Here is a 23,221-nt window from a genome sequence, read left to right on the forward strand (position 1 = left end):
TCCTTCTCTGGGGGATCTTCCCAACCCAGGGATCCAACCCAGGACTTCTGCGTTGGCAGGAGAATTCTTTACCACTGAGTCATCAGGCTCATAGAAGACACCAGTGCAAATTTGCTGCAGGTCAGAACTGCCTTCTGTGTAAAGAAAAGTGTCCTGATCTCCCCTCCATTTGTCTTTCTCCTCCTAACCCAGAGGAAGGCTACTGCTTGGAGTCAGGAAGGCTGCTTTGATCAGTTAGGTACCAAACAGGAGTTCTCAACATCCAGGGTTTTTGAGTTTTTTAAGTCTTTTTTTTTTTCCTAATCACTACTCTTGATTATGGAATCTGTAACCATTTTGGAAGTGGATTTGGTATGATTAAATTCTTTCCTAGCTTAATTCTTTATGGAAAACAAAAGTTTTAAATGAAATGGATTAGAGTGGATTTGCTGATGTTTGATCGTCTGCAGGATAATTCACCCCGGCTTCCCTCAGCCCCAAGGCTGGGCCAGCACCCTGAAGGATACATCACTGGATCCTCCTAAGTGGAGGAGAGAAGATCCCCATTTTTACAGAATGCTCGTGACTGAATGGGCCGAGGCCCTTGAGGAACTCTCAGAACACCTAGGGCTTCACTCTGCAGGGAAGAGTCCTGGGATGAGGGGCAGCAGGCCATCCGTGGCCTGGTTACCGTGTTTCCTCCTGGACTACCCATGATCACAGCTCAGCAGATGCAAGGGTGAGTGTGCAAGGCTGGGGCACGAGGAGACTCTGGGTGGGGGGGAACCTTTAGTAGTGGGACTGCTGGACGAGTCTAGTCCCTCAGGAGCAGGAGGCGAGCACCTGTGTCTCTGGCCCACCTGTCATGAGGTTCCTGCCCACAGAGGCTGTGCACAGCCCAGCCCAGTACAGAATCAGGGGGATCATGACAGCCTGAAACACTGTTTCCAAGAATAGAGCATAGACAAGAAAGCTCTCTGCCTGAATTGGAAATGAAAAGGCACGGATACTTGGCGGGGCCCCTCCAGTGACTTGGAACACTCTGCAGGAAACCTTGTTCTTGGCGACACCAGAAGTGGGGCAATCGCTGTGACCTTGGTCACATGTGTGCAGACTTGTGAGGGCCTGTGGGCCTGGCTGGGAGAGACCCTGGCTCTTACCCAGACACTTGGTAACTCTTAGAAAATGGGATTTCCCTCTTCTGATGATTTGATTTTTAACTTATTTCTGGAATTTGTAGCTTTTAGTAGAGACCTACATCTGAGGCACTATGGGTAGAGACAGCGAGGTTACTGTCCAAGGCAGGTGTTTTGATAAAGGTTTGGGGTTACATCCTTAGGACTCCTGGCTGCCCTGTGTCTTCTGTCCCCATGGCAGGACCACATGGTTCCCAAGACTGCCTCCTTCATGAAAGGAGACACACAAAGTCATTCTGTCTGGGAGGCCTTATGTTCCTCTCTCATCATGAGGAGCCAAGCTATACTCCTTGAAGAAAATAGTGACTTGGAGCAAAACATGTAGCCTGAAAGGCCTTTTCCTCTTTCGGAAATGTAAGTAAACATGGCCAGGGCCCTGGAGAGATGCCACCTCAGCCACAGGATGGCACTCCACAGGGGCTACCCTTTCATAGTAAAACCCCTGGTTCATACCCTCTCCTCGCTGTGTACAATTTGGGGGCTCAAGTGCCCCTCACCTCTGAGAGTGGAGATCCAGTCATCCCTCAGCCCTCAATCCAAGACTTAACAACAGCCAACACAGGTGGAGCCCATGCTTTATGCTGGACATGGGGCCAACGGGTTCACCTCACTCTGTACTTAATCCTGGTCCCATCCCAGAAGCCCTCAGCAGTCATGGCTTTAGCCCTTGCTCAGCAGTGGGGCTGGGGTTTTAAGCCCCATGGGTCTAATGCTGGAGCCTGTGCTCTTAGCCCGTCTGCCATTCTTCCCATGGGGCCTGTCTGATGATTCATGTCTTATTCTACACCCAGAGACAATGAGGCGTAAACCAGAATAAAAGGGGGCTATTACGATACCACTATTTGCCGTTTATCTAAATTAGGTAATAAATCAGAGAGCCACTTGGAACACTATACACGTCAGCCTTCTGAGCATTTAGTTATCACTTAGTGCCATTTGATGGTGCCTATGGTATAGTTAACACTTTCATCTAGAAAATAAATTTCCGTGAAATGGAAAAGTGAAAGAGAAGATACGTTTAACCTGCCCCTCCTCTTCCTTGGAGACTAGGCACAATCCCCTCTCGGTGGTCGACTGGGGTGGCTCAGGCTAGTGAGTGGGCACGCTGGCATTCTCAGCTCTCTCCAGCCCAGATGGTGTCCTGGGAAGGGGGACGGCTGTCGCTGAGGTAGCAGCAGGCCCAGCTGAGCCCCACAGAGCTTGGTGCCCATTCATCAGCCTCAGCAGGATCGGACATCTGCCACTGGCATTTCCAGATGTTTGCCTTTATCACACGTTGATGCAGCTCAGTGTTTTCATTAAGGGCCTCGTCAAAAGCTCTAGCTGGTTGGGAACGCTTATTGTTCATTTTATTTGAGTTCCTTATCATGTTCAAAATGTTCCAGGCGCCATTAGGAGACACAAAAGCCTCAGAAAACACAGTTTCAGGGGGCGGGAGCTCACCGTAGCGTGGAGGAGACACGGCCACTGACATTTACAAACATTTTGCTGAACAGAATCAGCCGTTAGGCATGAAAGTCGCTCAAAGCAGCACAGCAGAGCACGGGGTGGTGGTGGTGGGGGGAGGTTGGTGGTAGAGACAGGATTTAATGTTCGCCTGAGGGAAATCTTCTAAAATCAGATGGGTGTTCCAGGCTGTTTGTTCATTAACATGGTCTTCCGATTACTTCCCAGTGAGGATGGAATGTGGGGGCCAGATAGGAGGCAGAGGCTTGGTCAGGAAAAGATGAAAGGGGACACGCATTTTGGCTTGAGATTAACCTTTGAGGTACAGGGCCAGGCATATTATAATTAATGCTTAATCATAAATGGAGCTTGGCAGGCTGCATTGATTCACACACAGGTTACTAAAGGCATTTAGGGAAAACAGAATGTAGGCAATGAGAACTGTCCTCATCAATTCGTAAAATTCACATCTGAGACAGCATGCTGGAAGTACAGAGAATGCTCCTTATAGGTATAAATTAAAGCCATCTTCCTCAGAAAAGGATAATTTAAATGATCAATAACCTCTTGAAAGAATACCTGGAGGGTATATGCCTTTTAGAAATTGACTTTGTTCACTCTCCGCCTCTTATCAAAAAAGGGTTTTGGAGGCTTATAACAAAAGATATGACAGTGAAGTTATTAAAATAGAAATGGGAAATTAAAACCCAGTCAGAAAAGAGAATACAAAATTTCTAACTCCAGCGACTAACCTTCTGTGATCAAGCTCTAAATTTAATCCTGAACTCCCTGGAATCCAAGGTGAAGAGGGAAAGCAATCAATTACATAGGTTCAGCTACGTTTAGGACAAAGCATGTCAGCTCACGAGTATTTGATTATTTGTGAATTTATAAAAGTAAGAGGCAGAGGAAACGTCTGTGAAAATGGGGGGAAATATTTTTTTTTAATATCTGGAAAAGGAAGGATGGATTTTGAAATTTTTGGGTGAGAAGCAAAGCTTAGGCAACAATGACTGATGCATTCACTAAGATCTGGGTGGGTGAACCTGGGGTGGCTCCGATGCAGTCACTTTATTGTTGAATAAATCAATTCAGTGGTGAGCGAGCCACGGTCATAACCAGGACCCAGGCATTTGGTGTGCCTGGCCTGTCCTTGGGAAGAGGCCGTGTCCTATTTCTCTGTACCAGTGCCTGGTACATCGTGCACATAAAGAACTCAACCATGGCTCTGTTTCTCCAGGGCTGAGAACTCCAGGAGGGCAAGGACACAGTCCCAACACGCCGGGACGCCTAGTCCTAATAGTGGCTCCTAGCAGCCACTCAGCTGGATGGAGTTGGATGCTAATAGCTCACAAACTAAAAATGGGAAACGTATCATAAAATGCCAACCGCTGTTCATGGGAGCAACTTAGTGGGAGCATTTTCCCAACTCTCAGTGGCCGCGGTCAAATCTGACAGCTTTCGTGGTGGAGAACTCCTGGATGGACCTGCCGGGGTGGGGCAGGGGGCACGTAGTTATGAAGAGTTGGATGAGTGGGTGCAGTTGTGACGTTGGACTTCTTTTTCAAAAGCTCCGTTGTGGCCCTTCTGACAGAACGCTGACTGCAGGGCTCTGCAGGCTGTGTCGGTTCTCCTGTGGCCCTGCCAGCGGTGAGGTGGGGGAGGGACCCTCAGTGACAGCGCTGACCTGTCTCTAGCTGTCTTCCCAGCAGGCTTTAGGGTGAGATTCGAGCAGGTGCCACATTCCACCAGCTAGTTTGCAGCCGCCTTTTATCCTCAGTCGCCCAGTGCAGATTCCTGAGCCGCTCTGAAGAGCCTTTCTGTTTCACCCTTTTCTTTCAGGAGTCCCTCGAGGGCTCGTTTTGGCGCTGCAGAGAATGATTTTGCCACAGGGTGGAGCCCTGGGCTCAGACGGGCAGGGTCTCGTGGAAGCCCCTGAGGTCAGGAATGCTGGGGGCGCCACTCGGGAGGCTATGATGTGGATGTCAAGCCCCCAGGAAGGGGGATGCCTCTGCCAGCAGGACGTGGCCTGTGGCTGGGGTAGGCTGTGTGGGTCCCTTGGATCTCACACTGGGTGTGTGTTGTGGGGGCAGTTGCGTCTGATGTCGGAGCACTGGTCTGGGCAGGATGGCAGGGGGCATCTCTGAAGTGGGGGTTGGCATAGTTGCTCAGTAACACTGGATCAAGGGGTCCAGAAGGTAAAGGCCTCTCGAAGTCCTGTTGCAGTGTCTGGCTTGGAGCCCAGGCTCCCGTAACTGTGGTTTACTGTGCTGGTGACCGTCCCCTGGAGGCTGAAGGACCCTCCAGTTCCGTCCCTGCAAGTCCTCACTCCCTCGATGGAGGAGACGCTGAGGTTATCAGCCACTCAGGGAAGCGTTGTGGCCTGGCTGACCCTGTGCGAGAAGTGGGGCTCTCTGACTGCCCTGCCTGTCCCCTGAGGGCTGCGAATTGAGTGCTGTGAAGGCCCCCAGAGAAGGCTCACAGAACAGAGCCGTACACACAAATGCCCCACGAGGGCTGGCGTTAGTGTTGCTCCACAGGCATTAGGCCTGCTCCACAGGGCTCCGGGCGCAGATTTCAGGGTCAGGGTTCCACTGAGAATCATTTTATCTGTTTCTCTACCACCATGGATGGAAATACTGGAGTAGGTCCTAGTTTTTTTGTTTGTTAGTTGCAAAGTTGCCCAGACATGGAAAAGAACTTATAAGCCAGAGGAAGGGCCAACAAGTAAGTCAGGTAAAATAAACAGTGATAGCGGTATTGGTTGTAAGGGTGGGCCCTGAGTCTGCAGTGGATGGAGAGAGTTTAGGCAGAGTGAGGACTCCTAACAGCTGGACCACGGCATCTGAAGTGTGCTGTCAGGAGTCACTCAGACTCCGCAGCAGATGCTGGGGTTCTGCCCAAGTGAGGATTCCACCGGCCAGCTTGGCGGCCACCACAAGAGAGTGGGGGCTGCTCAGCATGAAGGTGTGAAGAGAGACCAGAATGAGAAAGCGGCAGGAGGAGACCATGTGGCTGAACTGGCCTAAGATCTGAATGCCCCTGAGGTCATGGGGCAGGGTGGGGTGGGGGTGGTGCAGGCAGTGTCCAGACAGCACCAGCCGGTGTGCCATCCCTCGGTTGGCTGTACCTGTGGGGAGGGTCAACCCAGTCCCCTTGCTCCTGGAGGCCTGTCTTCCTGCCAGGACCACCTCAATCCAGTGACCAGAGGCCACACAAACTCCTCGGGCACTTGGTACTGGGGCATTGCTGTGGGGTTGGAGTGGGGAGCTCCAGTTACAGGGGTCATGCTACCTGACCAGATAGGGGCCAAGGGTTGGAATCTGAGGGCAATTCCCTGACAGCCTTCACCATCCTCTGCCAGTGTGACTGCTAAAGTTCAGGATGGAGGCCTGTGGGGCCCAGTCAAGGCCCTGTCTTGACTCCTGGCTTAGTCACCTCTGCCTCCCCTGCAGTCACAGATGGAGGTGTGGGGAGCGATGGGTGAGAGAGGAAAGGGCAGGGTTTGGACTGAGGCTGAGCTGATGGCCAGCTGGGCCACCCACAAGAATCAAGGTGGGGTAGGTGGAAGTGACAGTGGGTAAAGATGAAAGATGAGGAGGAGGCAGCAGTAGAGGAAGGCACAGCCAACATGCAGAGCATCCTTCTAAAACCAGCTGGGTGACTAAAGTGAGCCCCAACCTTTATCTCCACTTCTGACTCTGTGAAATGAAGCTCCCTCCCTGCTCTGTCCTGGTAGTACCCACAGGAAGGGGCTTTGATACCCCCGAGACCCCAGGGCAGGTGGATGGCTATCAGGAAGTGCAGAGGGTGGGAGTTGAGGGGTAGAAGTGGAAGTGATGTGCAGACCCAAGGAATTCGGGAGTCTGATCACCAGGTTTGGAGACAGGGTGGCTGGGAGGCCAGTGTGCCTTGAGTAGGAATAAGGGTATGGAGGAAGTGTGTTCTGTGACATGATGAATTCAAGGTGACTGGCAGCTGCAAATATGGGCCTGGACCGAGGAAGCCACAGAGGCAGGAGGCTGGTGAGGGTTGGTTGCAACAGGAAGTTTATGAAGAGCCAAGGGGCTTCCCTGCTGGCTCAGATGGTAAAGAATCTGCCTCTAGTGCAGGAGTCCCTGGATTGGGAAGATCCCCTGGAGAAGGGCATGGTAACCCACTCCAGTATTCGTGCCTGGAGAATTCCATGGACAGAGGAGCCTGGCGGGCTACAGTTCATGGGGTCGCAGAGTCAGACACGACTGAGCGACTTAAAGGGGCATTTGCTGAGCAGAGAAACAAGGCCAAGGTAGTGCTGTGGGGAGGGCGGTCATCTCGAAGCAGTGATGCATCGAGATGCATCTAGAAGAGGTGACAGGAGGGAGGAGATGAGGCAGGAGATCGCTGGGAAAGTGCGTCACGTGGAGGCTGGGGCGACAGGGCCAGAGCTGCGCTGGAGAGGAATGGCAGAGGGATGGGGATGACATGCAGATTGTGAGGAATGAGGGGATGATGAGGACATAGAGGAACATTTTACTGACAGTCAAGGTTCCCCTCATAGCACCTCATCGAACCATGAGTCCTCACTAGCCCAGTGCCCCAGTGCCATGATATTTGCCATTCCTGGCTGCCAGACACAGCCCTTGGGCATGGGCGGGAAGAAAGTCCACCGCCTGGGTGACAGCCCTCAAGTCCCACAAGTGATCAGACCACCTAACACCAAACATATAAAAGGTCAGGATCGGGACATTCAACAGATTTCCAGTGGCTGGAAATCCCCAAACATGGCTGTGAATCCAGAAGTAATCAGTCATAATGGCTGCCACTGCCCCCCGATAAGAGGGGAGGACCCTGAAACCCTCACTCAGAGCCAGCTTGCTTTTTTTCCAATTCAGGCTATTTTATTTTACTATTTTTTAAACTTTTGTATTGAGATATAGCAGATTAAAAATGCTGTGATAGTTTCAGGTGAACAGCAAAGAGACTCAGTCATACATGTACAGGCATCCATTCTCCCCAAAACCCCTCTCCCATCCAGGCTGCCACATAACGTTGAGCAGAGTTCCATGTGCCACACAGTAGGTCCATGTTGGTTATCCTTATTTAACAGAGTGATTATCCTTTTAATAGCAGAGTGTACCTGTCCATTCCAAACTCCCTAACTATCCTTTCCCTCATCCTTCCCCCCCAGAGCTGACTTGCTTTTATATAACACACAGTTCTGATCAACATTGTAACCTGGTTTCAATTTTAAAAAAAAATCAAAATCAAGAGAAAAAAGCACAAGGTAAATGGCAGTGCAAATCTCTAACGTGTGAGATCATGATGGGGAGGGCTTGGCCTGGCCAAGCTCTCGGTTCCCACTAAAGACTGATAGTGTATGATTGCCACATTTTCATAAAGAGGATCCTAGAGTTATGAAGACATCGTGGAGTAATATTCCATCTCCGTTGCTTAAGAAGGCAGGGCAACTCAAAAAGATACATGTATTATTGCCCCAGCGTTCATTGCAGCACTGTTTCTGATAACCAGGGCATGGGAGCAACACAGATGTCCACCGATGGAGGGATGGATAAAGAATAAGCGGCACATACACACAGTGGAATATCGCCCGGCCATAGAGAAGGGTGAAAATGCCATTTGCAGAGATGCGGGTGGACAACAGAGACTATCATTCTGAGTGAGGTGAGTCAAACAGAGAAAGACAAATATCATATGATATTACTTAGCTGTGGAATCTAAATCTAAAAAAAAAGGTACAAGGGAACCTATTTACAGAACAGATATAGTCACAGATGTAGAAAATAAACCTATGGTTACCATGGAGGAAGGGAGGGATAAATTGGAAGCCTAGGATTGACATATACGCAGTACTGTATATAAAATAGATAACTAATAAGAACGTACTGTATAGTACAGGAGCTCTACTCAATTCTCTGTAATGACCTATATGGAAAAAGAATTTAAGAAAGAGTGGATATATGTATAATTGATTCACTTTGCTATACAGCAGAAACTAACAGCCTTGCAAATCATGTATGCCCCAATAAAAATTAATTTTTTTTAAAAAGAAGGCAGGGCAGTGTATGGTACGTGTTAGGAAGTGCTTTTAAAAGTTTAGGCTCTTGAGCAGGGAATGAAACCCCGTTTATCGAGCGCTTGCTGTGTATGCTGGTTCAGTCACTAATTCGTGTCCAACTCCTGTGATCCCATGGACGATAGCCTGCCAGGCTCCTCCGTCCATGGGATTTTCCAAGCAAGAATACTGGAGTGGGTTGCCATTTCGTTCCACAGAGCATCTTCCCAGTCCAGGGATCGAACCTGGGTCTCCTGCATTACAGGCAGATTCTTTACTGACTTGAGTCACCAGGGAAACCTGACTGTATATTCACCAACCTAAATACGTTTACCTCCTAACAATCCTGCAAGTAATTATTATCTTTACCACTTTATAGAAAAGAAAACAGAGCTGCAGTGATTTGTCCCAGACACACTGCTAATGCTTTTTCCACGTCACCCTTGGCTTCCTGCAGTTTCCTGGCAGGGGCGTGTGTGGAAAGCCTGCTCTCTGACAACAAGTGGGCCTCCTGGGCTGGAGCCCAGGTGATGCCCTCTGGGGCACTGCTGATGCTGGCACTGCCCCATCCGCTCAACGTGGGGCCCGATGTTCCTGCCTCAGCCTCCACAGCCTTGGAAAGTCTGGGGGGTGGTGGTGGAGGAACCAGTCTTGCTCCTGCCCCTGAATTCGGGACAAAGCCTCCTGCCTCCTCTCCACGGGCAGACCATGAACAGCGAGGTATTTGCAGTTGAAAGACAAATCGCAGCTGCGAGAGTCCTGTCATAAGGGGTGGTTTTGTGAACCCCGTCCTCCAGGGAAGATCACTCCTGAAGGACTCTAATGCTGACAGGCTGTGTTTTTCATTCCCTAATCATTCAGAAAAATACATCCATCTCCATAATCACTGAGGTTTTTCCTGTGTAAAGGTCAAACTATAAAAAGATAAGTGGACTCAGAGAAATCCAGGCTAGTCACGAAAACGTGGCGGTGTATTAAAATGGATCCCCAAAAGGATTTAACCCTCCTTCAGAAACAGCTCATAATAATAACCCCCTCTTTACTCTCCCCGATGTGTGTTAAGTTTCTGTTTTTAAGTTCAAGGACATGCAAGTGACTGAATAGGTGGAGCCTGGGCCGTGCAGACTGGGGTCCTGGCTGAGAATCTCTGACCAGCCGCTCCACACCAGAAGCCTGGAATGAGTACCCTCACCCCTTGAACCTCATTTTCCTCACCTGCAGAATGGCGAAGAGCCCTGGTCTCAGTGCTGTCCTTGGTGGCCTGGGTGTTGCCTGGCAAGGTGCGGCCTGTGGGCCTTTGAGAACCTTCCCACTAGCCCGTCCATGCTCTCCACCTGAGAGGCAGACAAGTGTGTCCTGGCCTGGCTTTCTGGCAGTATGGAGGCTGCTTCTGGACCACGGCCTGGCCCAGAGACAAATCCCCTGCTCTGGCCTTCTTCCCCACCTCTGGCCCCCCGGACGTTCCTAGATTCTGATGGGCTCTGCCAAATGGACTTGGGTGACCTGTGAAGGCCTTGCAGCTAGAAGATAAACAAGTAACTATGAGATCCCCATCACGAGGACATTTTAAAGGGCACTTGGTAATTTAACTGCTTTTGTGAAGCTGAGCAAGTGTTGCGGGAATGATAGAGTATCTTGAAAATTCAGCCTGGACAGGAAAATCCTGGCTTTCCTCTTTATTAAAAACTTGGAGAAGATCTTTAAGGGTGTTTTTTGGGAAGATAAGGAACAGCTGTGTCCCCTCTTTATCAAGTCAAGGCCCCATGTCTGGTCAATTTTGTGCAGCCCTGCTCATGAAATAGGCCCAGCCTGTTCTCTCCCACACTAGCACCCTGACTGATGGCATCTGGGAGATGGCAGTCAGGTTTCCTGGTGGCAGACCCTCCAAGACGTGGGAGGCTCCCACATATGGGAGCTGACTTTTGTCTCTTGATTTGTGTCCAAGTAGGAACCCAGGTGGTGCAGTGGTAGAGAATCCGCCTGCCAGTGCAGGAGACACAGGAGATGTGGGATCAGTTCCTGGGTTGGGAAAAAGATCCCCTGGAGGTGGGCATGGCAACCCACTCCAGTATGCTTGCCTGGGAAATCCCAAGGATGGGGGAGACTGGCAAGCTACAGTCCATGGGGTTGCAAAGAGCTGGACATGACAGAGCACACACAGAGAAATAGAAGAAACGGCATGGGCCGAAATCTGTAGGCGAGAGTGCTGGCTCTCGGCTCCAGCCAACTGGAGTGTGGCAGGAGACGAGGCTGGCCACAGCCAGATCCCACAGCCATCAGCTGGAGAGAGTGGCATGCCTCCTTTGTGCTCTACAAAGGTCACACGGGCTGCGGGAGGGGAAGGACTCAGAGGAAGCAGGACCCAGTCGCCTTAGTCACCCGGGGACATGGTGGCAGGGGAAGCAGAGATGATGAATCTGGAGAGCTGGTGGGGTGGTGTGACATGGAGGGCAAGGGACAGATGGGCCTGGGAGGAGGCCTGGCCACTTGCACAGATGTGAGGGCTCAGCATGGGATGAGCGCACGGGGAGAGGTGGTGTGGATGTGGCTGTTTATCGTGAGTCAGTCATGCAGGTAGAAGTCGAGGTGCCTGAGGGTTATCCCGGTGACTGAGGTGCCATGGAACATAGACGTGCACAGTAAGGGAGAGAGTCAAGCGAGAGGTGGAAAAGCGGATGAGGCCGGCTCACAGGTGGCCAGTAACTGAAGCCAAAGAGTGGACGAGATCTCACAGGGAGGGTATAGGGTGAGGCCTAAAGAGGGCCAGGACAAGCTCCAGGAATGACGGACATCAAGCATAAGGAAACAGACTCCACGGAGAAGCCTAAGGAGTGGAAAGAAGGGTGACTGGGAGAGTGTGGTGTCCAGGGAACCCCGAGATGAGAGTCTGCAGGGGTCAGGGCCGTGGAGAGGGTTGCCTTAGAGACTGGGTTCCTGGTTGGGTTAACCTGTGGGTGATAGAGGTGGATTTGGCTCAGCCGGCAATGCTAAGGTTCATGTTGTGGTTTCAGCTAGCTCTGTAGATGGTCTGTTTTCCTGGAGAGAAGATTCAAGGTGGGCTCCTTGGGAGTTTCCAGGATATCTCTCAGTGGAAACTTTATCCCACATCTTAAATTATCTCCCTGACAGAATCTTTTTAATTTAGATTAAAATGTAACCAGGGCTACTGTGTTTATATTATTTTAATCTGACTTAAAAAATGTTTATAGCAAATGCTTATATTAAACATTAACATGAGGTTCTATTTTACTGTCCTTTAGGCTCTTCAATGAAGAGCCTAATTTTAAAAGATCTGCAAATTATGTTTGTAATTTGTAGGCTCTCAGAGAGAATCTACCTCTTCAGCTTTATTTCAGGTCACCAGGGACCTGTCTTAGGCCATTAGGTATTTAACGTGACACACTCTGCTTTGCAAAGTAAAAGAGAAAGGGCTGTTTTTGGCTCGGATACAGCAGCTTTGCCCCCAGATGTGTCCAACAGCCCGATTTAGTATTAAAGCTCTGAAATGATTGATTATCCATTAGGGCAGCTATTTAAAGAGTTCATTGAATCGGCTTCAAACCAACAACAGCTGCGCCGCAAGGGCAGCTATGCAAGGCTGGGCAGAACCAAGTGGAACCTGAATGGAGCTGTGGATTCTGCCTTCCGCGGGGCTCCAAGAGCAGACCTCCATTAAGACAGGTTCCAGGTTGCTGTCGCCTTCTTGCCTGGTGATCCCAATCCCCTTCTTGCCTTGCTGGACCCCAATCAGGGAGGACTCCTCGCTGAACTCTTTTCTCTCGCTCTGCCTTGCTCCTCCCCGCCCTCATCTCTCCCTTGTGTCCTGCCAGGCCCTTCTCGTCTACCCCTCCCTGGGGCCTCGGACCCTCAGCTGCCCAGGCCCACATTCCCGCCCCACTCTTGCCTCCCAAATCATTGCAGTTGCCCCAGCAGGGTTTGCCCCCAGTCCCTCCTGACTCTCTCAGGCAGTACGGCACCAGCGAACTGCAAAGCCTCAGGCCATTGTTGCCTTCTCCCAGCCCTGGCAGGTTTCCTCTCACCGGCACCACCCAACTCACCCTGCCTCCTCGTATGCTTAGCAAATAGTTTACCTTGGCAAGCTCACCAGGAAACAATAATACTGCTAAAGGCGGGTGCTTGATGGACCTTTACTTTTTGAAGTTGCGTATGTGTAGGTAGGTGTACCTTTGGTGGGTGTTAAGCAGTTTCCAGGCTGAAGTTAATTGCTGCCCACGTAACCCGAGCAGCCCCAGGGGCTCCAGCACTGTCTGCTTGGTGTGTCAGAGCACAGCCAATGCTATATTCCCAGGACGCCTTGGCTGGTCCCAGGGTCCGCTTTGTCCAAGCCCAGGTGAGAGGCCTGTGTCCTTGGAGGATGTATCAGTCCCCTCCAAGAGTTCTGTGGCGGGAGAGCTCCCTACGGAGTGCTGGGGCACTCAGTCACGAAGGCTGTACCCAGGGGCTTTGTGCAGAGGCTGCTGTGGGGTCTGCCTAGCCAAGTCTTCAGGGTTGGCACCACCATCCCCTAGATGGAGCTGGGACTGTCTCTCAGCTACTTCCCTTCCTAGAATTGCCCTTGGGGGAGGTGACTTATATCTCTCAAGGTTAAGCCCCTTCCCAGAGGTTGGCCTGTGGCCTTGACCAGCTGAGGGGGAGAGGCTCCAAGCCCAGGCCCTTAGGCCACTGTTTGGGACAACTCTGAGGGGCCATCTCAGTTCCTGAGTTCCCTGGAGAACTGTAGAAATCTCAGGTGCAACGGCAGTCAAGCTCAGTTTCTCCCTCTGCTCAGTCCTGCCTTTTTTTTCTTCCTTGCACTCTCTGTCAAGTCTGCACACAACTCGGGGAACCCAGTCTAAGAGAGCTGTCGTGGCTGAGCTCAGAGAGAGGCAGGGCTGACCCAGCACACACCGCACTCCCAAACTCTCTATCCAGAGCCGCCTGCCTGGCCAGGCTGTGTCAGGGCTGCGTCAGGGCTGCTGAGGCATCTCGGGTGTTCTGTTCTTACACTCAAGCCTTCCTAAGAGGTTGCTTGGGAGATACATGGTTTTGGACTAGAAGTCAGAAAAAATTGTGCTGCTTTGGGCCCTTGGTCTGGGCTTTAAAAAAAAAAAAATTATTTAGGCTGTGCTGGTTCTTTGTTGCTGTCCTAAGCTTTTCTCTAGTTGCAGGGAGCAAGGGCTACTCTCTAGTTGCTGTGTGCAGGCTTCTCATTGCAGTGGCTTCTCTTGTTGAGGAGCACGGGCTCCAGGGCACAGGGCTTCTGTAGCTGGAGCTCATGGACTAAGTAGTTGGGGTTCCTAGGCTCTAGAGCACAGGCTGTACAGCTGTGGCTCATGGACTTAGCTGCTCTGAGGCATGTGAGATTTTCCCACACCAGGGATCGAACCCGAGATACTTTACCACTGAGCCACTAGGTCAGGGAAGACCTAGTCTGTCTTTGATTTGTAGCTATGCTACCAACATCAACAACTGGGCTCACGATCGGGCTTTCTCTGCTTTGGCTGCAGGAAGCTTGGAGCCCATTCTGTGTGTTGCAAGACACCCTGGTACCTTCTGAGTTCCCTTAACACACCTTCCTCAGTATTGTTATTTGGGTTGCTTTGCCATATCATGCAACTCTCTCAGAGTTGCCTTCATGTCTGTTTGGAACGAGGTGAGGTGTAAATGAGTAAGCACATACACACAGCAATAGGGCTGTGTTGTCAGACAGACCTGGCTGCTGGTTATCAGGTGGGACATTTGCCAAGTCACAACTTCTCTGAACCATAGTTTCTTCAGCAGGAGAGTGGGCCTAATGCCTGTATCATCAGGTTATTTTGAAGATGCATACAGTAAACACATGGCTAATACATATCAATTGTTCAATAAATGGAAGACATTAATAACACTTTTTAAATGAAATTGTGTTGCTCTTGCAAACCTGTCCTTCCAGGTAATCTGATCTCCTTCATTACTCCCTGTCACATGCTGGTTGTTAACCAAGATGCATTTTTGGGCCCTTGAGTTTACACTTCCTTGTGGAAGAAGGATGCCCACCCAGGCATCCACAGCTCCCAGCAGACTGTGTGGACCAGTAGCAGGGCCAGTGGAGATGTTCACAGATTGTTTATCCAGGCAGGTGGATACACAATTAAAACACTCATGATATAAATGAGCACATACTTGACTGGAGAAAAACTAGAACCTTTTCATGTAAACTGAACCTTCAGAAAATGAAAAAAAAAAAAAAAAGGTTGTAGATGAGAGATTGGTGATGAGTAATTTAACCAAGACGATGTAAATCTAGGCTTTTGAATACTTTAAATATAACTGCTTGATATAAAAAAAAATTGCACTAAATTTTTTAAAGCTGAGATCTTCCCTCGGGTGAGAGACTTACTTTCCTGCAGGGACACGTTCCCCAAAAGGCAAGTGGAAAAGGCAAAGAATAACATCCCCACCACATTCCCCTCCCCCAGCCAGCTTGGGAGGGTTTCTGAGCATTTTGTAGTCTGTCCTCACTCCCTGCGTGCCACTCATTCATCTTGCAAACCAGTTTGGAACCTGTATTGGAACAGAAAAGCCCATTTCAAGAGGGTGGTGGCTTGGGAAAATCTTTTATTTGTCCCTAAGGTCAACAGGTCCCTGACTCTTCCCCTCGTAAAAGCCACATGGACCTGACCCTTGGCCTGGAGCTCATCCAGAACTGGGTGTGAAACTGGAGATGCTAGTTTTTCTTGGGGGTGAGGTGTATGGAGCAGGAACCACCCGCAGGCAGGTCTAGGACAGGCCTCCTGGGTGCATCCTCTTAGGGAGGACACGGGGTGGTGTGAGAGCAGGATGGAGAGCAGGTGGGCACAGAGGAAGCCCCGGTTGGTCTTTTTGTAGGAGCAGACCTCAGGAAGGGTGAGAGGATCAAAGAAGTAGGGGGAGGCTGGGGCCCAGCAAGTACCTGGCTGGGCATTTACTCCAGGGTGAGGGGTAGCAGGCCACACCCCTGAGGCTGGCTTGGGAGGGGCCAGGTGAATCTGGGAGGAGCTGCCACTGAGGTGCTATGGCCACTAGTGAGGGGGGAGGCTGAGGGTTGATGACCCTTCAGGTCAGGCTTCAAGAGCCTTCCTTTCTGGGATTAGTCAGTGCAGAGGGACAGTTGATGCCTGGGGAACCAGGGACGTCCTACTCTATCACACACAGGCAGCCCCTTGTCTGTCCCCCTCAGTGCACAGCCTGAGGAAGCAGGTGGGGCAGGGCTTCATTTTCAGTCTCTTTAGCATCTATTGACTTTTTTTCTTAAAAACCTGTTACCTACACATTTCCTTGCACCTCCAGAATTTTGATGAGTGAGAAAACCCACATACTTCACCTCCATCTCAATAAGTTTCTTCCCTTCCCATGGCAGGTAGAGGGTCAGAGATGACCAGGGACCCTCCCCCGTGCTCGACATAGCAGATGCCTCAGGGTCCAGTTTCCAAGCAGTGGCTGGTGCATTTGCCCCGAGCAATGATGACGGTGATGGTGGTGGTGGTAATGAAGCACACCGCCTTATTCCTCAAACAAGGATGATGACAATGATAAAGACAGCAGAGCGTCAGAGCGAGAACAGACTTTGGAGTCAGACTGCCTGGGTCTGAAGGCCAGCTCCGCCTCTCACTGGCTGTGGGAAAGTGGAGGTCGCTTGACTTCTTTGTGCCCGGCTCCCTCATCTATAAAATGGGGCTCAGTGCCTAATTATGGGATGTGTTTAGATGGGTGCCTGACACGTGATAGTGTCCTTACCAGCTATGGCTCTTCTTATTTTATTGATACCACTGCTCTAGGCACGAGGCCTTTTCATGTACTATATCATTTGAATCTCACAATCCTATAAGGGAGAAGATATTATTATTATCACTCCTTATAGATGAGGAAACTGAGGCTCAGAGAGGTTGATGGACTTGCCCAAAGATACCCAGCCTGGTACAGAGCTGGTCTCACCCTTGCAAAGGTGTACAGCCTGGTTACCAGGATAAGTGGCACTTCACCGTGATCCCGGCCCAGCTGGAAAGGAGGTTCTACTGCTTCTACTTAATGCGTGGAGATAACGGCCAGGTGAGTTAAGTGGCGCCCACACAGGCCTGCCTCCCCTGGCTGAGCTGCTTTTGAGCCAGCTGATCAGGACCGCTCTTCAGAATCACAATTTAACTGCTCTGCTGCGTCCATTGTTCTGGGCATGGAGGCAGCTGCCCCCCTAGCCATCCCACTTGGCGCTGCGGCAGTGATTAATAAGGACATTCTGCATTCACGGGAGGCCTCTCAGCCAAGGCCTCCGAGTACTTTGCAAGCATTAATTAAGCTTCATGGCTGCGGCTCAGGTATGCGGGGGCCCTGGATTCACTCTCCATGTCTTTAGCTGATGCAAGAAGACACCAAGTCTCTCCCCTAGCAAGCCCTGGCCTTCAGCCTGGCCAGGCCCCAGTGGGCATTCCTCATCCCTGGGGTTTGACCAGAATCATTTGCAGAGAAAAGACTTCCTGCTTGTTGTTCCAGACTTCAAAATAATAGCCAGTACTCAGAAGCCATTTCCCATTTGAGTTAGGTCCAGGCCAAGAGCTCCCTGGCTGGGTGCTACCTGGTGCCCACCCCCTGGCCCACCTCAGTTAACGGGGAGCCAATGTAGCCCACGGCTGGCACCTTCCAGCGTGTTGAAACCCACTGTGCCTGTACGTGGGGCCTTCTGGTCAGGCCTGGCCCTGCACCACCTCTGCAGCAGCCCCCACCCTCCACTCCCGGTTCTACCCTCACGTGTCTGCTGCTTGCCTACTGTGGCTCTGACACCTGGAGCCGGTGGGAAGGTGGGAAGGGACCACGTAACTCAGGGTAGAAAACATGGGCTTCTACCCAAGGATGTGGGGGAACCACAAAAGGGAGGGGCAGGGTCAGATTTATGCTTTGAGATGACGGTTCAGGGAGATACGTGTGGGAGGTGAGGGAGGGGGAGGCCAGAGGCCATGGGGCCAAGAGGAGGCCATGATGATGAGCCAGGGGAGCAGGGATGGGACTCTAGTGGGCTGTGTCAGTGGAGGGAAGGAGCTTGACAGGCATTTAGAAAGATTTTTAACTTTTTATTTTATAATGGAGTATAGCCAATTAACAGTGACAGTTTCAGGTGGACAGCAGAAAGACTCAGCCATACATATACATGTATCCATTGTCCCCCAGACTCCCTTCCCATCCGGGCTACCGCATAACATTGAACAGAGTTCCCTGTGCTATACAGTAGGTCCCTGTTGGTTATCCATGTTAAATATAGCAGTGTGTTCATGTCGATAGAGAGGAGACTGACAGGACTTCGTGACTACCTGGAGGCAGCATGAGGAAGGAGGAGGATCCCTAGACGCCCCTATGGGCTATCAGACCCACTCCACTGGGCAGTTATGCCCTCCGTGTCCAGCACTGGGCTCAGGGAACTTGTGACCAACTTGGCATTGTTAGTGCAGATGGGCTTCCCCAGCTTCCCCAGTGAAGTCATGTCAGAGGGAGCAACCAGACCCAAACCCCTTGCAGTTCCCTCCCGTCTCCCAGGCACCATCCTTTCTGGCTTGGCCAGGGATTGAGGCCCAGCACTGAGCACTCAGCCTCCACTCCTGGGCCGTGGACATGCCAGGCCACTTCTGAATTGACTCACATGAGTCTGGGGGTGGGCATTTGTTCATCCACTTGATGAAACCAAGGCTCAGGGGTTAAGTGACCTGCCTACCTGGGCTGAGTGGTGGCCCCTGAAAGGTGTTCATGCCCTCATCCCTGAAACCTGTGACTGCGTTACCTTACGTGGTAGAGGAAACTATGCAGATGTGATTAAGTCAAGGATTTTCACCTGGAGAGATTACCCTGCATTATCCAGGGGGCCCAATGTAATTACAACAGTCCTTGTAAGAGGAAGTAGTAACGCCAAAGGTGGCAGAAGGAGACAGGCAGATAAAAGCAGAAGTGATGTATTTTAAAGATGGAGGAGGGCACCATCAGCCAAGGAATATAGGCAGTCCCTAGAAGTTAGGAAAAGCAAGGAAATGGATTCTCCCCTGGAGCTTCCAGAAGGAGTGACAAACAGCTGACACTGATTTGAGCCCAGAGAAGCTTATTTCAGGCTTCTGACCTCTGAAACTGTGAGATAATAAATTCCTCAGCATCGTCCAACTACATCAGAAGTTCCCAGTAGGAGGTATTGTTTAATCTGGGCAAGAGAAGAGGTTTGTTTGGATTCTGCCCAGGCCGACACAAAATCACAATCAGCCTCTTTCCTTGCCCAGAATGGGGGAAGCCATGGGTTCCAGGTCTGGCCCTCATTTGAGCTGGGACCTGGGCAAAACAGAGGGATGAGCCCCCTGGAAATGGGCCAGAAGAGTGTGGGTGACAGAAGATAGGAAGGTACTTGGAGGAGGAAAACGAGAATTTCGCCATTGTCACAAAAGTATGAGCCCCAGTGGCTTGAAGTGCCCGGCAAGAGGAGACGCGGTGGGGAGGAGTTCCGGTTGCTACTGGGGGTCTCTGCCATAGGTGGATGATGCCAAGGATCTACAGAGACGGGTGGGGGCAATGTCCCCTGAGGCACAGATCTGAGATGAAGGCAGATTGCTTCCCCTCAGTTTAACCTCCAGGGAGAGAAGAGTGAATCTCTGCCTCCTGTGGGCTAATCTGCCACAGTGAGGGAGGCAGAGGTGGGAGCGCCTGGGTGGAGCCACACTGGTTCTTCATCAAAGTGAGGGGGTTACAGTTAGGATTTCTGAGGCCCCTTTCCAGCTAAAAATGTCAGATTCTCCTTGACAGGAAGTTTCTTTTACCATTGTACATATACGTGGACCTGCCCTGGTTTATAGGGCTTTGGTTATGATTGATCACATTCACACTGTCCTGGGGTTGGGGGGGTGACTTGTGGTTGTTTGCAAAATTAAGAGTTCATTGATCACAGCCTCTGAGGCTGGAACTGGTATTGTCCCATCTTGCAGTTGAGGAAACTGAGGCTCAGAGAGGTGATGTGTTTGGGTCAAGTTAGTTGTCAGAGCCAGGATTTTTTTTTTAAATTTATTCAGGCGTTGATTGCAGCATGCAGGATCTTTAGCTGTGGCGTGTGAGATCTAGTTCCCTGAGCAGGGATTGAGCCTGGGCCCCCTGTACTGGGAGTATGGAGTCTTAGCCACTGGACCCCCATGAAGTCCTCAGAACCAGAATCTTGACTGAGCTTTTCTGGCCTCCTTATGACACAGCAGGGAGCTTGAAGAACATCCTGTTCAGGCCTGCTCTGTGACCACACCTGGCAGGGCTCCAAACTTGTCCTGGGATACCTCTGCTTCAGGCCTGGACGGGGCCTTTGGCCCACCCCACTGTTTACCTGCTATCAGATATTTCTGAGCTTGGCCCTGTTCCAGGCCTTGGGGAGCCCTGAGCATGGAGGAACAGGCTGACAGTCATGCAGCAAGTCATGGAGGCTGGCGTGGGCGGCCCTGGAGCCCAGCAGGGCCTGAGTGGGGGCTGCTGTTCAGTGGCGTTGGAAAGATGGACCACCCAGAGGCCTCAGTAGAGGGTGGGGCAGCCCACACTGGGGTGGACATGGCCAAAAGCATGAGGGTAAGAGGTCGAGGTGAGCAGGGACTGGGGAGCACTGCTGTTCAAAGGGAGGCAGGCCCTTCCTGCACAAAGTCAGATGATCTGGTTTCACCTTCTCCAGATGTTGCCTTCCTTACTAGCCCTTCCCTTTGCTCCATCAGAGGAAACCCCTGCAGAGCCCTGGCTTCACCCTTCAGGGATTCAGGTGTGGGTTTGAGGTGGTGGGGAGACGCTGGGCCAGCACACACAGAAGCATGGCAGGTCGGTGCCCAGAGCCAGGGGGTGATCACCGCCCTCCTGTCCTGCCACTGGGACAACTGTCTCCTCTGATCCCCCTCTCTGGCCGGGAGTGCTTCCATGTCCTTATACCACTAGAGCGACTCTGTGTGTACATGACAGAATATCACTGTCCTGCAGATGCTGTCTGGAGGCTTTGAATCTTGCACCTTCCTGCAGGGCATGAGCCCTGCTCTACTGCCCACTTCGCTCGCCCTTCCAGGTGGTGTCATGGGGGCTGCAGAGGAGTAGGCCTCTCTGGAGACCCTTATGACTCCTGGACACTACGTGGAGAGCATTGGCGGTGGGTGCCAGGGGTGTGTGGCATCATGGAAGTAGGGTTGGACCCAAGTGTGCCATGACTGGGTAAAGTAACTTCACTTCTGAACCCCAGTTTTCTCGTCTATAAGATGGTTGAGAGGAAGAAATGAGAAAATTCTCACAGAATGTTTTAGCACTGTGCTAGGCACCCAAAAGCTCAATATATGCTATGTAGTTCTCCTGCAAAACTGTGGCCCTGGTGACTCTGTTGTAAACCAGAGGAGATCCTTAAAAAAACAGTCCCCAATAAAAGGTACAGAAATCTCACAAGACAGGGTGGAAGAGAGGCCTGGGCCTCAACTGATAGAATGCTGTCCATCATGGCATACCACCCCCACATCATCAGACAATAATAGGCTTCAAAGGGGCAGAATCAGAAACTCTGGCTTTAGACTCTTGGTTGTAGATTCTCAGCACACAGAACAAAAAGATAATCCTCATGGATGTCACTAGAGGTGGCCCACAGTCAAGGCTGGAACTGATGAGGGGAACCTCCTCTATGGTAAAGAAGTTGGATGTTTTGTGTATGGATGTGAGAGTTGGACCATAAAGAAGGCTGAGCACCAAAGAATTGATGCTTTCAAACTGTGGTGCTGGAGAAGACTCTTCAAAGTCCCTTGGACTGCAAGAAAATCAAACCAACCAATCCTAAAGGAAATCAATCCTCAATATTCATTGGAAGGACTGATCCTGAAGCTGAAGCTTCAGTACTTTGGCCACCTGATGCGAAGAGCTGACTCATTGGAAAAGACCCTGATGTTGAGGTTGAGGGCAGGAGAAGGGGATGACAGAGGATGAGATGGTTGGATGGCATCACCAAGTCAATGGGCATGAGTTTGAGCAAACTCTGGGATATAGTGAAGGACGGAAGTCTGGAGTGCTGCAGCCAGTGGGATCACAGAGTTGTACACTACTTAGCAACTGAACAACAACAATGATGCTTGGGGCCGATGTAGTATAGGCAGGAGCCCTGCAGGCCAAGAGGGTGCCTTCCAGCCACAGGGTTCAAAGACTCCATGTGATGAGTCAGTGGCTGGGTTTCCCCCAGTGGGGAGGGACAGGGACCAGCTTCCTCATCTCCCCAAGAGAACCTTTGGATCTGGGGGACATGGCAGGAATGAGAGGAAACTCAGCTGGATGCCAGGGGAACAAGGGGAGGCCCCTAAGGCCACTGGAGCAGATCTAGGATGGGAAGAAGGCATAACAAAAGTCTGGGTGGACAGAGGCAGGAAGCTGGAGGCCCTGTGGGAAGCAGCAGATCCTAAGCTCTTTGGATTGTTGGAGCTGTGAGAAGACTTCCTCTATGCTGGGAGGCTGGTGGATACTAGACAAGATGTTTGGACCAGGCCCACCCCCAGCTAGTGCCCAGTGGCAGGGATTTGGAGAACAGGCAGCCCTGCTGAGTGAGGGCAATGCACACAACCCAGAAGGGACACACCTGGGGGTGCCAGCCCCTCCTCTCTTGTCTTACGCTGCAAAGACAGCAACTGCACATGTGTCCCTGAGGTTGAGGATGTACCACCAGCACAGAACTTGGCACTTGGCGGTTCCCAGAGGAGTGCTAAGGGGGTGGGCTTGACCAAAAAAGGAATGGAGACCCCTGGTACTGACCATGGACTGGATTTTTCTAAGGAAAATCTTTAGAGTTCAGAGAGTAGAACAAAGTTAAAAATAAAAGAGGGTCTATTTTAGGCTCTCTTATCTATTGCACTAATCATTCTGACCCATTTTTGCAAAGTGCAGAGCATAGTTCTAAACAGGATTTTACTATGATCAGCCATTCAGGCAACATGTGTGCTGAGTGTCTAAAGTTTCATGCAGAAACAGGTTCCAGGGGGGCCAGATATAGGTACACCCACAAGGAAATGAATGTTGACTTGATAACCTCATTTGGTCTATGGCAACCCTGTCACCATGGGGACAGGGCACTGGGAGAAGAGGGAACAGTGGGCAGGTTGGCCAAGGTCAAACTGATAAGCAGTTCATGATCAGACCAGGAAGTTCCTCTGGGTTTCCCCATGGCCGCCTCGATAGCCAGCTGGCCTAGCAGCTCACCATGGTTCTTACAGAAGTGACTCACTGATGGCATTTCCAGTGGCAGCTGCTGAGTGTCCGAGGGAGAGACAGGCTTCAGAAAACATGCAACAATGGAAAGCTCCTAACAACTGATATAAAATCAATCCAATGAGGAAATAGCACCCCACATAGAAATATCCCCAAGAGGCCGAGACAGATCTACACTCCTCAGGACTCTTTCTGGCACGGCCCTTGCTTCCCAGTTGTGGCTGTGCCTGCATTTACATCCACCAGCCAGACTTGGGCCTCGGCCCTGTGATGCTCTCTGCCTTATTAATAAGAACAACAACAATACATTTGAGAACTTCTCTCT

The 23,221-nt window shown here is 51.0% G+C and overlaps 1 protein-coding gene and 1 long non-coding RNA gene across 10 annotated transcripts in view; one reads left to right on the top strand and one right to left on the bottom strand.

Annotated features, from left to right (window-relative positions):
- SMPD3 (sphingomyelin phosphodiesterase 3) overlaps positions 1–23,221 on the bottom strand; it is a 99,133-nt gene that overhangs the window by 38,895 nt on the left and 37,017 nt on the right. The window lies entirely within an intron of this gene.
- Positions 1–23,221, top strand: part of LOC106991596 (uncharacterized) — a 65,863-nt gene that overhangs the window by 24,383 nt on the left and 18,259 nt on the right. For 3 of the 5 annotated variants that reach the window (XR_009596305.1, XR_009596308.1, XR_009596306.1), the window contains exons 7-9: positions 450–718; positions 8,133–8,285; positions 16,055–16,743. This is a non-coding gene — a long non-coding RNA (uncharacterized LOC106991596). The remainder of the gene's footprint in view (positions 1–449; positions 719–8,132; positions 8,286–16,054; positions 16,744–23,221) is intronic. The other 2 variants (XR_009596307.1, XR_009596304.1) reach the window with 1 other exon arrangement.

Source organism: Ovis aries, chromosome 14 (genome assembly GCF_016772045.2).
Source record: "Ovis aries strain OAR_USU_Benz2616 breed Rambouillet chromosome 14, ARS-UI_Ramb_v3.0, whole genome shotgun sequence".
Classification (NCBI taxonomy): Eukaryota; Metazoa; Chordata; class Mammalia; order Artiodactyla; family Bovidae; genus Ovis; species Ovis aries.